This window comes from Myotis davidii, unplaced genomic scaffold (assembly GCF_000327345.1).
Source record: "Myotis davidii unplaced genomic scaffold, ASM32734v1 scaffold47, whole genome shotgun sequence".
Taxonomy (NCBI): domain Eukaryota; kingdom Metazoa; phylum Chordata; class Mammalia; order Chiroptera; family Vespertilionidae; genus Myotis; species Myotis davidii.
The window spans coordinates 506,811-515,829 of record NW_006298163.1 but is presented as its reverse complement, the minus strand read 5'-3'; the positions used below and the strand labels follow the sequence as shown (position 1 = coordinate 515,829).

The 9,019-nt window shown below is 36.1% G+C and overlaps 1 pseudogene; it reads right to left on the bottom strand.

Annotated features, from left to right (window-relative positions):
- LOC102764773 overlaps positions 1 to 8,221 on the bottom strand; it is a 43,444-nt pseudogene extending 35,223 nt beyond the window's left edge.
- Between the last annotated feature and the right edge of the window lie 798 nt (positions 8,222 to 9,019).

The following is a 9,019-nucleotide window of genomic DNA, read 5'->3' as shown; positions in this document are numbered from 1 at the left end:
TCCCCAGTGTGGGGCATGCAGGAGGCAGCCAAGCAATGATTCTCTCTCATCATTGATGTTTCTGTCTCTCTCTCCCTCTCCTTTCTTCTCTGAAATCAATAAAAATATATTTAAAAAAGAAAAGATAATGCAGGAGGTAAAGAGAATCATAAAACACAACAAAAACTCAATCCAGGGACTTCTGGTCTAGGTAAAATAGTATAGATTCATTTCTCCCTGTTAAGTACAGCTATTCCCTAAAAAATAATACGAAAGGAAAACTCTAAGTTGATTAGAGACCTCAGGACTAGAGGAAAAACAACCTCAAGGTGTCTTGGGGTGCTCTTACCCAATAAAAGAAGTAACTGAGGATGAGCATTTTCTGACCCCCCAACCTGTACAGAAGGCAGTTTCAGATAGGCTCACTTATACCTTGGACTGAATAAGAGCCCTGACAGCACTAGGCAAGCTTAGCAGCATCAGAAATGGAGATTGATTGATAGCCCTGCTAGTGATAAATGCCCCAAAGAAGTGCGCTCATTTCTCACTGGGGCTGAGACTCCCTTCCTCAACCAAAGACACAGAGAGGCACTGGCAAGAGGTATCCCCTGCGATAAGAAACTAACCCAGGACGTGCTCTAATTCCCCTCTAGGCCTGAGACTCCCGAGCTACATCCAAAGACATTGAGTGGCTGGGTGGTCCTAACAAGGAAACCCACCACAATAAGAACCTGTTCCAGAAAGTCTCTTTGTACTCTTGGACAGAGAATCTCTTTTCCCATCTAGAGGCCCTAGATACCCTGGCTTGGGGAAAATATACTCCACCACCCCAATTAGTACCAACAGAGGGAGTCCAGTGGCACCAATGAAACAAGCAGAAAAATAGCACAACATGGCTCTGAAAATTAAGTGGTTATTGGAACCACAGCCTACAAAATTAGTCCAGCACCTGTGTGCTAAACATTATATAGTGACTGTTTGCTATCATAAGAGATCTAAATAGGGTCCAGAGTCTGCTAACATAAAAGCCCAATGTCCAAGATATGATAAAAATAATTACTGCTTACCAAGAACCAGGATTTTAAAGCGATCATCATAAAAATGCTTCACCAAGGGCTCAGTAGTAGAGTGGAAATGACAGAGAATAGCTTCAATGAAATTGAGGACAGGTCAATAGAATTTATTTAATCTGAACAATAGGAGGAAAAGAGACTGGAAAAAAATGAATAGAACCTCAGGGACCTGTGGGACAATAACAAAAGATCTAACATTTATATCAGTGGAGTCCCAGAGGGAGAAGAAAAAAGAGAATGGGGCCAAAAGGGTATTCAAGGAAGTACTGTAATGACAAAAATTTTTGGCAAATAACAACAACAAAAAAAACCCCTATATACTCAAGGAGCTTAGTAAACTCCAAATTGGATAAACCCAAAGAAGTCAACATTAAGATATACAATAATTACATTTCTAAAAACTAAAGACAGAATAAAAACCTTGAAAACAGCCAGGGAGAAACAACTACCTTCAGGGAAACATCAATTTGAATGACAGTGGATTTCTAATTGGAAACCATGGAGGCTGGAAAGAAGTGGCAAAGCAATTTTGAAGTGCTAAAAAAAGAACTGTCAGTCATAAATACCATGTTTGGTGAAACTATCCTTCAGAAATGAAGAGAAAATAAAGATATGCTCAGATGAAGAAAAACTAAAATAATTGTTGCTAGCAGACCTGCCCTTGGAGAATGACTAAAGGAGGTTCTCCAAACAGAAAGGAAACAGCAAACAAAGGAATTTTGAAGCATCAGGAAGTAAAAACAATGGAAAGAGCAGAAATAGATGTACATACAATAAACCATCCCTCTCTTCATGAGTTTTATAAATCAAATCTGATGACTAAAAATGGTTACACCATTCGCTACTTAAGATAATAATATTTAAAAATGGGGAAGATCAAGGGATCTAAATAAAAGTAAAGTTTCTAAACTTCACTTGAAGTGGTAAGATGTTGACACAAATAGACAAACATGAGATACATACATATATATGTGGTAATACTCAGAGCCTCTAACAGGAAAATAATACACAATGCACTAAAAAACAGTATAAACAAATCAACATGGAATCCTAAAGTTAATTTGGGTAAGAACCCAAAAGGACCTTACACTGAGATAGCTGCTATATGAACATTTTCCTAATTCAGACCATCAGAGAACTTTATGGCTAGAAGATATTTAGTTTAGTGTTTCTCAATCTTTAAAGTGTGTTTTAATCACTTGGTGATCTTGTTGTAATGCAAATTATGATTGATTAGGTATGTGATGGGATATATGATTCTATATTCCAAGCAAACTGTTAATCCAAGGACCACACTCTGAGTAGCAAGGAGTTATTTCAATCCCTTTCTCTAACAGTTGATGAACAGATGGCTTTCCTGGTGTTTTAGAGCATTGCAATGAGGACCTAAAGCCATTGGACTTCAGTTTTATTAATAGCAATTCCTCTAACACTTATCATGAAGATCTCTGGTCTGGCCTTGGTTGTTGCTCTTCCTATGTCATAATTTTCAATATTCCTTCAATTCTGTGACTGAATCAGAAAATTCCTTCCAATCAATTTCCTCTTTTTTTTTTTTTTTGCTTTAGCTATTCAGCCAGTTTTTGTTGTATGTGATCAAAAGAATCTTCACCAACATAGGCTGAGTGTTAAACTTGGAGCACAATGAAACATACTATATTTGCATCACAAGAAAATAAGGTCTTCCTCTGAGATAGAGCAATTGAGATATTTTTGTAAAAGTTTACACAAGCCCACTGGTGAATCAGAAATATTCTTCTCCAGTATGACTTCTCCCTTCATTTTCTGGGCTCCAATCCAACTTCCTAATTGATCTTTTCATTTGAATATCTAGTACACATCCCAAACTTAATATGTCCAAACCTGGTCATCTGTAGCAAGTGGCATCAGCTTTCATGCAGTTGCTCAGATAAAAACCTATAAATCATCCCAATTTCTCTTTCCTTTCCCAAATCCAATTGATTATTAGGTTTTATGAGTTCTACCTTAAAAAATATAGCCAGAATCCAACCACAACCACTTACAATCTGAACTGCTTCATCTCTCTCCCTAGCAAACTGCAATATCCTCTCAGTTGCACTTCCTGTTTCTACTCTACCTTTGGCACATAGTGCCAGAATGATTCTTTAAAAATGTAAACCAAATCATGTTACTTTCATACTCAAAACCTGTCAGTAGCTTCTCTTCACACAGAGAATAAAATCCAAACACCTACCACGTTCTACAAAAACTTGTGTGATCTGACCTTTGACTGAACCTCTTACTTCAATTTCTTCCTTGTGTATCCTACTCTAACCATCTGGTCACCTTGTTATCTCTCCCACTACAAGATAAGTCTCAGAAGACAGGAATTTTGTCTGTTTTACTCACAGTTGTATTTTCAGTGTCTAGGGCAATGCCTGACACAGAGTAATCAATAGTTTTAAAATAAATAAGATAATTAGTAAAATCCTAATCCAAAAGAAAGCAGAGAAAAAAGAAAAAGGGAGCAAGAAAAAGATGGGACAGATACAAATACATAATGAAACAATAGCTATAATTCAACTATTTAATGAGACAAATAAAAAAATAAATAGTGATATAGTACATATAACTAAATCATTTCTGAAAGTACATTAAATTGCAATTGCCTAACACTACAATTAAGTCAAAAATTGGCAAATGGAAAAAAAACCAAGGATAACTATATGCTGTCTGGAAGAAATACAGTTTAACTATAAAAGTAAAAGTATGGAAGAAGATATATCATGCTAACAATAATCATAAGAAAGTTTCAATGTCTATATTAATATCAGATGAACAAGTTTTTAGAGAAAGAATATTACTAGGATAAAGAAGTTCATTTCATAATGATAATTGGATCAATTCATTATAGAGCACACCATCATAAGAATTAATGCATCTAATAACAAAACTTCAAAATATAAGAAGCAAAAATTGATACAACTGCAAGGATAAAAAGACAAATCTCAAAGAGTTTATAGTCAATACATTTTTGATAAAGTTGCAAAGGCAATTCAGGGGATAAAGGATAGTCTTTTCAGTTAATTTTACTGGAACAATTGGATAGTCATATGTGCAAAAATAAATATCAGTTCATACTTTGAACCATATAAACAAATTAAGTAGATCACAGACTTAAATATAAAAGAATCATAAAGCTTGTAGAAGAAAATGTCTATCATTATAGAAGAAAATCTGTGATGTTTGGTTAGGCAAATACTATTTACATATAATATCAAAAGCACAATTCATAAAAGAAATCCTATCTAATGAAGAGGGAATATGCTAATTGACCCTCACACTGTCACAAAGATGGTGGCACCCACAGCCAATTAGGAGGAAATATGTTAATTGACTGCCCTGCCCTCAAAGATGATGGCACCCACAGCCATAAGATGGCAGTGTCCAGTCCCCTCAGCCCTGCCGCGCGCCTGCCTCTGGAGTCCCCTGGCCCCTTAGCCCCCCAGCCACCCAAGGCTGGCCTGAGGCACAGGCAAGCCTCAGATGGCAGCTGCCCAGCCACCCAGGACTGCCCAAGGCTCAGGTAAACAGGGCTGGTTGAGGCTTGCGCTGCTGGCAGTGGCAGCAGCAGAGGTGTGATGGGGGTGGTCTTCCCCCGATCGTTGGGTCATCTCCCACACCTGAAGCTCCCAGACAGTGAAAAGGGGCAGGCTGGGCTGAGGGACCCCTCCTCCAGTGCATGAATTTTCATGCACCAGGCCTCTAGTAAGTTTAATAAATTAGAGTTCACTAATTTAAGAACTCTGCTCTTAGAAAGCATGGTGAAGAGAAAGAAAAGACAGCCATTGATGGGAAGAATTGCATTCAGAATATATAATGAAGTTTCACAACTTAGTAATAAGAAGATAAATAAACAAAAACCAAATTAGCATGAGATTTTAATAGACATTTTACCAATGAGATAGATGGATGGCAGATAAGCTCATGAAAATATGCTGAAAGTAAGGAAATACAAATTAAAACCACAATTACATACCAATGGGCACCAATTAGAATTTCTAAAATTAAAAAGGCTGAGGATACCAATGTTGGCAAGAAATTGGAGCAACTGGAACTTTCATGTTTAGCTTGTGGGCATGTACATAAAAAAACCCCTTTGGAAACAGACTGTAAGTTTCTTAAGAAGTTAAAGATACACATACTATATGTTCCAACAACTCTACTCTTAGAAAGGAAAATATATGTTCAAAGATTATACACAAATGTTCCTAGTAGCTTTATTTATAATAACCCAAAACTGGAAACAACTGCAATGTCTATCAACAGCTGAATGGGTAAACAAACTCTGGTATCTCCACATAATCAAATACTTCTCAGCAATAAAAAAGAATGAGGGACAAGAAGGAGGGATTATAAAGGAGCATGAAGAATTTACCTGGGTGATGGATGTGTTCGTTATCGTGATTGTGGTGATGCTGGGTTTTCATAAATAAAAATTTATCAAATCATAACTTTAATTATGTGCAGCTTACTGTATGTCAATTATCTTTCAATATATGTTTTTCAAGAAAGAAAATAGGAGTTGACTTATTTGAATGTCTCATATGCTGCCGTTGGACTTACAAAATACTAACTTTTTTAAAGGTGATGTCTTTTTTATTATAGTGCAATCACACATTCTTAAAAGTGTCAGCGAATCAAATTTAGAATCTTATAAAACATATAATCAAAGAGACCTTAGAGATTCTATAATAATTTTTTAGGTGAGGAAACTAAAGTGGATGGGGTAAATTGATGTGCCCCAAATTATATAAGAATTCTAGCTCAGAGAAATAAAAGTTTTGGTTTCTTGACACCCATTAAGCTAAGTCACAGTGACATATAAATACATGGTAAAAATGTTGCAGACAAATGGTCTCAACTTGACTACCTGATAGTAAATTCACTGGTTGAAAATACAATCTTTCTAATAGTTGTTGAGTATAGCACAACATAACCAGTAGTTTCATTTGACCATAAATACTTTGGTAAATTCTATAACCCATATTGGTGGCTTTAAATGGAATGCATTTAATATAGTTAGTATTTGCTTCTGTGCAAATTACAAAAAAAGCATACTTTCTTCAGAAAGTTTTCATAATATGCTGTTTTTTATTTGTTTAAGATCAAAAGAATATTTGCTGGAGAATTGTCTTAATATATACACAGTGTATGATTTTTTCAATGTGAATGGCACCCTAATGGAGGATTATACATGTACCTTTATCAGAAAATAGAATGTACCACTAAGATATTAGAAGTATAAACTGCTAGCCCTAGTTGGTTTGTCTCAGTGGATAGAGCGTTGATCTGTGGATTGAAGGCTCCTGGGTTCGATTCTGGGCAAGGGCACATGCCTGGGTTGTGGTCTAGATCCCCAGTAGGAGGTGTGCAGGAGGTAGCCGATCAATGATTCGCTCTCTTAATTGATGTTTCTCTCTCCCTCTCTCTCTTTTTCTTCTTTCTTCTCCTAACTGCTATAATTTCAAACAAGGTATTTAAGTATTATTTACTCTAAAATTGTAATTTTTCTCAACTGGCAAACAGAAGTGTATTCTCATACCAATGTACATAAGCAATTTTTGAACTAATTTTATTTACATTTAAGTTTTTGGGATATTTAAGAGTTAGAAATAAGACTTTTCTCCATCTTTAGGGAAAAGTGCTGTAAACCTTGTCTTGTATGAGTTAAATGTATCTAAACCAACAATTTCAATTACATTTTAGAAAAAAAAGTTGCAGTAATATTTGTTGTAGATGACTAAGGATGAGGTAATGGTGGCTTAGCAACATGTTTTAGTTAAGACTGCACTCAAGAGAATTTGATTTGTGTCCCAGTTCCACAGTTGGGCCAAGAAAAGTAATTACAGTGATTAATAATAATATTTGATTTTCTACTCCTGAGCCTACTCCTTAGAGCTGGTGGTATCTGGGGGCAGAAACAAATTGAAGGGAGGAAATGGGAAATATGTCCTACCATTTGAATTCTTAAGCAGTATATAGTCCCAAAGCTGCCATTACAAAAGCTGCCTGTGTCACCCCATGAATTTTTACATGGAGTTTTCAGCTTCTTGATTTCCTGATCACCTTGGAACTGAGGGCAGAGGAGAGGTGATATTTTCACTCTTTAGGAACAAGTTTTAATTAATACCCCCTTAAGAAGCACCTCCTCAGGTTTATAAGTGCTGTTAAGGAATTTGTAAGTGGTGATGAAGAGAGGGAACATGTAAATGAATCAGAGCCTCTGCTTTGAAAATCAAAAGTAAGACAAACAAAAATAACATGTTGTCTTTAACATGAGAAAGGATCTCATATTCTTACCTCTAGTTGGATTCTGAGGGCCAATGCAAAAAGAGTTCTAAGATACCCCAGATTTAATATAAGCAAGTAAATGAAAAGAAGGAGAGAAAGAAAAAAGAAAAAACTGCTCAGGGCAGGACTGGGTTTCAAGACTTGAGTAGCCTTCAGTTATGCTACCATCAGGAGGAGTTGCTATAGGAATCATTGCAAAAGATTAAATACATCAAGAATATGTGATTGTGAGAAATGGGTAGGGTTTTCTATTTGTGGGGTTCTCACATTTCTTTTCTAACTCATATACAAAAACTCCCCCATAAACACAGAGTTCATTAATAAGTCTCTGCTCTATGCTAAACATAGGGAAGTGAAATGTTCATATTTTGCAGCAAAAATTAACTTTTTGTAGTGCTTGCTTGTTTCTGACCCCAGCATCACTTTTGGAGTAAACTCTGTCATCTCCTCTTGACTGAAAAATAACTTCATAGGGGTATGTTGGCAGAGGGGTCGGAGCAGGTCAGTGTGGGGCTCCTTGCTGTTCCTCTCATCCTGCCATCATCACATACACCATATTTATTTTATCTCTAGAATCTGGAAAATATTTTTAATCCTGTTACTCATTGAAATTCTCCTTAGAAAAAATTTACCAGGAAAGTCAAAGTTAGAAAAATGAGTCTCTTAATGCACTTCCTTACAATAGTTTGGATGCTATGATTTAGGTATTCACAAAGTTCAAAATTTTTCAGTAGAAGCTTTCTTCTTGTTATTGTTATTATGGTGACTTTTTGTCAGTCTCTGAGAAGCCAATTGTTGAATCTCACCTTGCAAGTAGAGAAAGCTGGATCAGAAAATTTCAGTAACTGACTCATGGCGTCTTGGTCACCTGGAGGCCCTGCACTGTCACTTCATTGTTTGGTCCTTGACCACATTGCCCCTTTACCCTGTGAAAAGAATTTATTTATTTTGAGAAGATTACAATTAGAAAACTCCATTATTTCTTACTTTAAAATTACTTTTCAGATGAGGTAGTTTTCTAAAGAATTACTGGAAAGTAATTCCCTCTTTTGCAATTATTATGGATCATATTTCAAAGCAAATCTCTGTAAGGAACATATTGCACTTTTTTGTTTGCTTTGCCTTTTCCCACAGCAAGAACTTGACCCTTTGTTATTGTTGTCACAGTTGGCTGGAGAAGAGCTGTATGTCCAATAAGGTCTCCAAAGATTTATTCTATGCAACAAACATTCTGTTCTAGGGAAATAGTCTAATAAGAAATTTATTTTTTAAAACTGTAGTATCTACCACATATAGATGTATTTAACTTGATATTTTCAAAATTAAGAAGTAGACTATATGTTCATGCTTTTAAAAAAATGTGGCTTCACATTATTTCAAGTTCATAAATTTCTCACTTTAAAAATAGTTCACAACCAGGAAAGGGAGAAGAGGCATTGGTGCCAGCCCTTTAAGGTTGAATCTCCAGAATTGATTTGACCCCTGTATTACCCCCAGGAGACTAAAGCCTGCTTCCTCAGTCCAATGCTGCTCTTTGGTTGTTTTAGAAACATAGCAAGAGTGGGGAGATAAAAGGTTGGAGATGGGCCCAGCCAGTGTGGTTCAGTGGTTGAGCGTCAACCTATGAACTTGGAGGTCACAATTAGATTCCT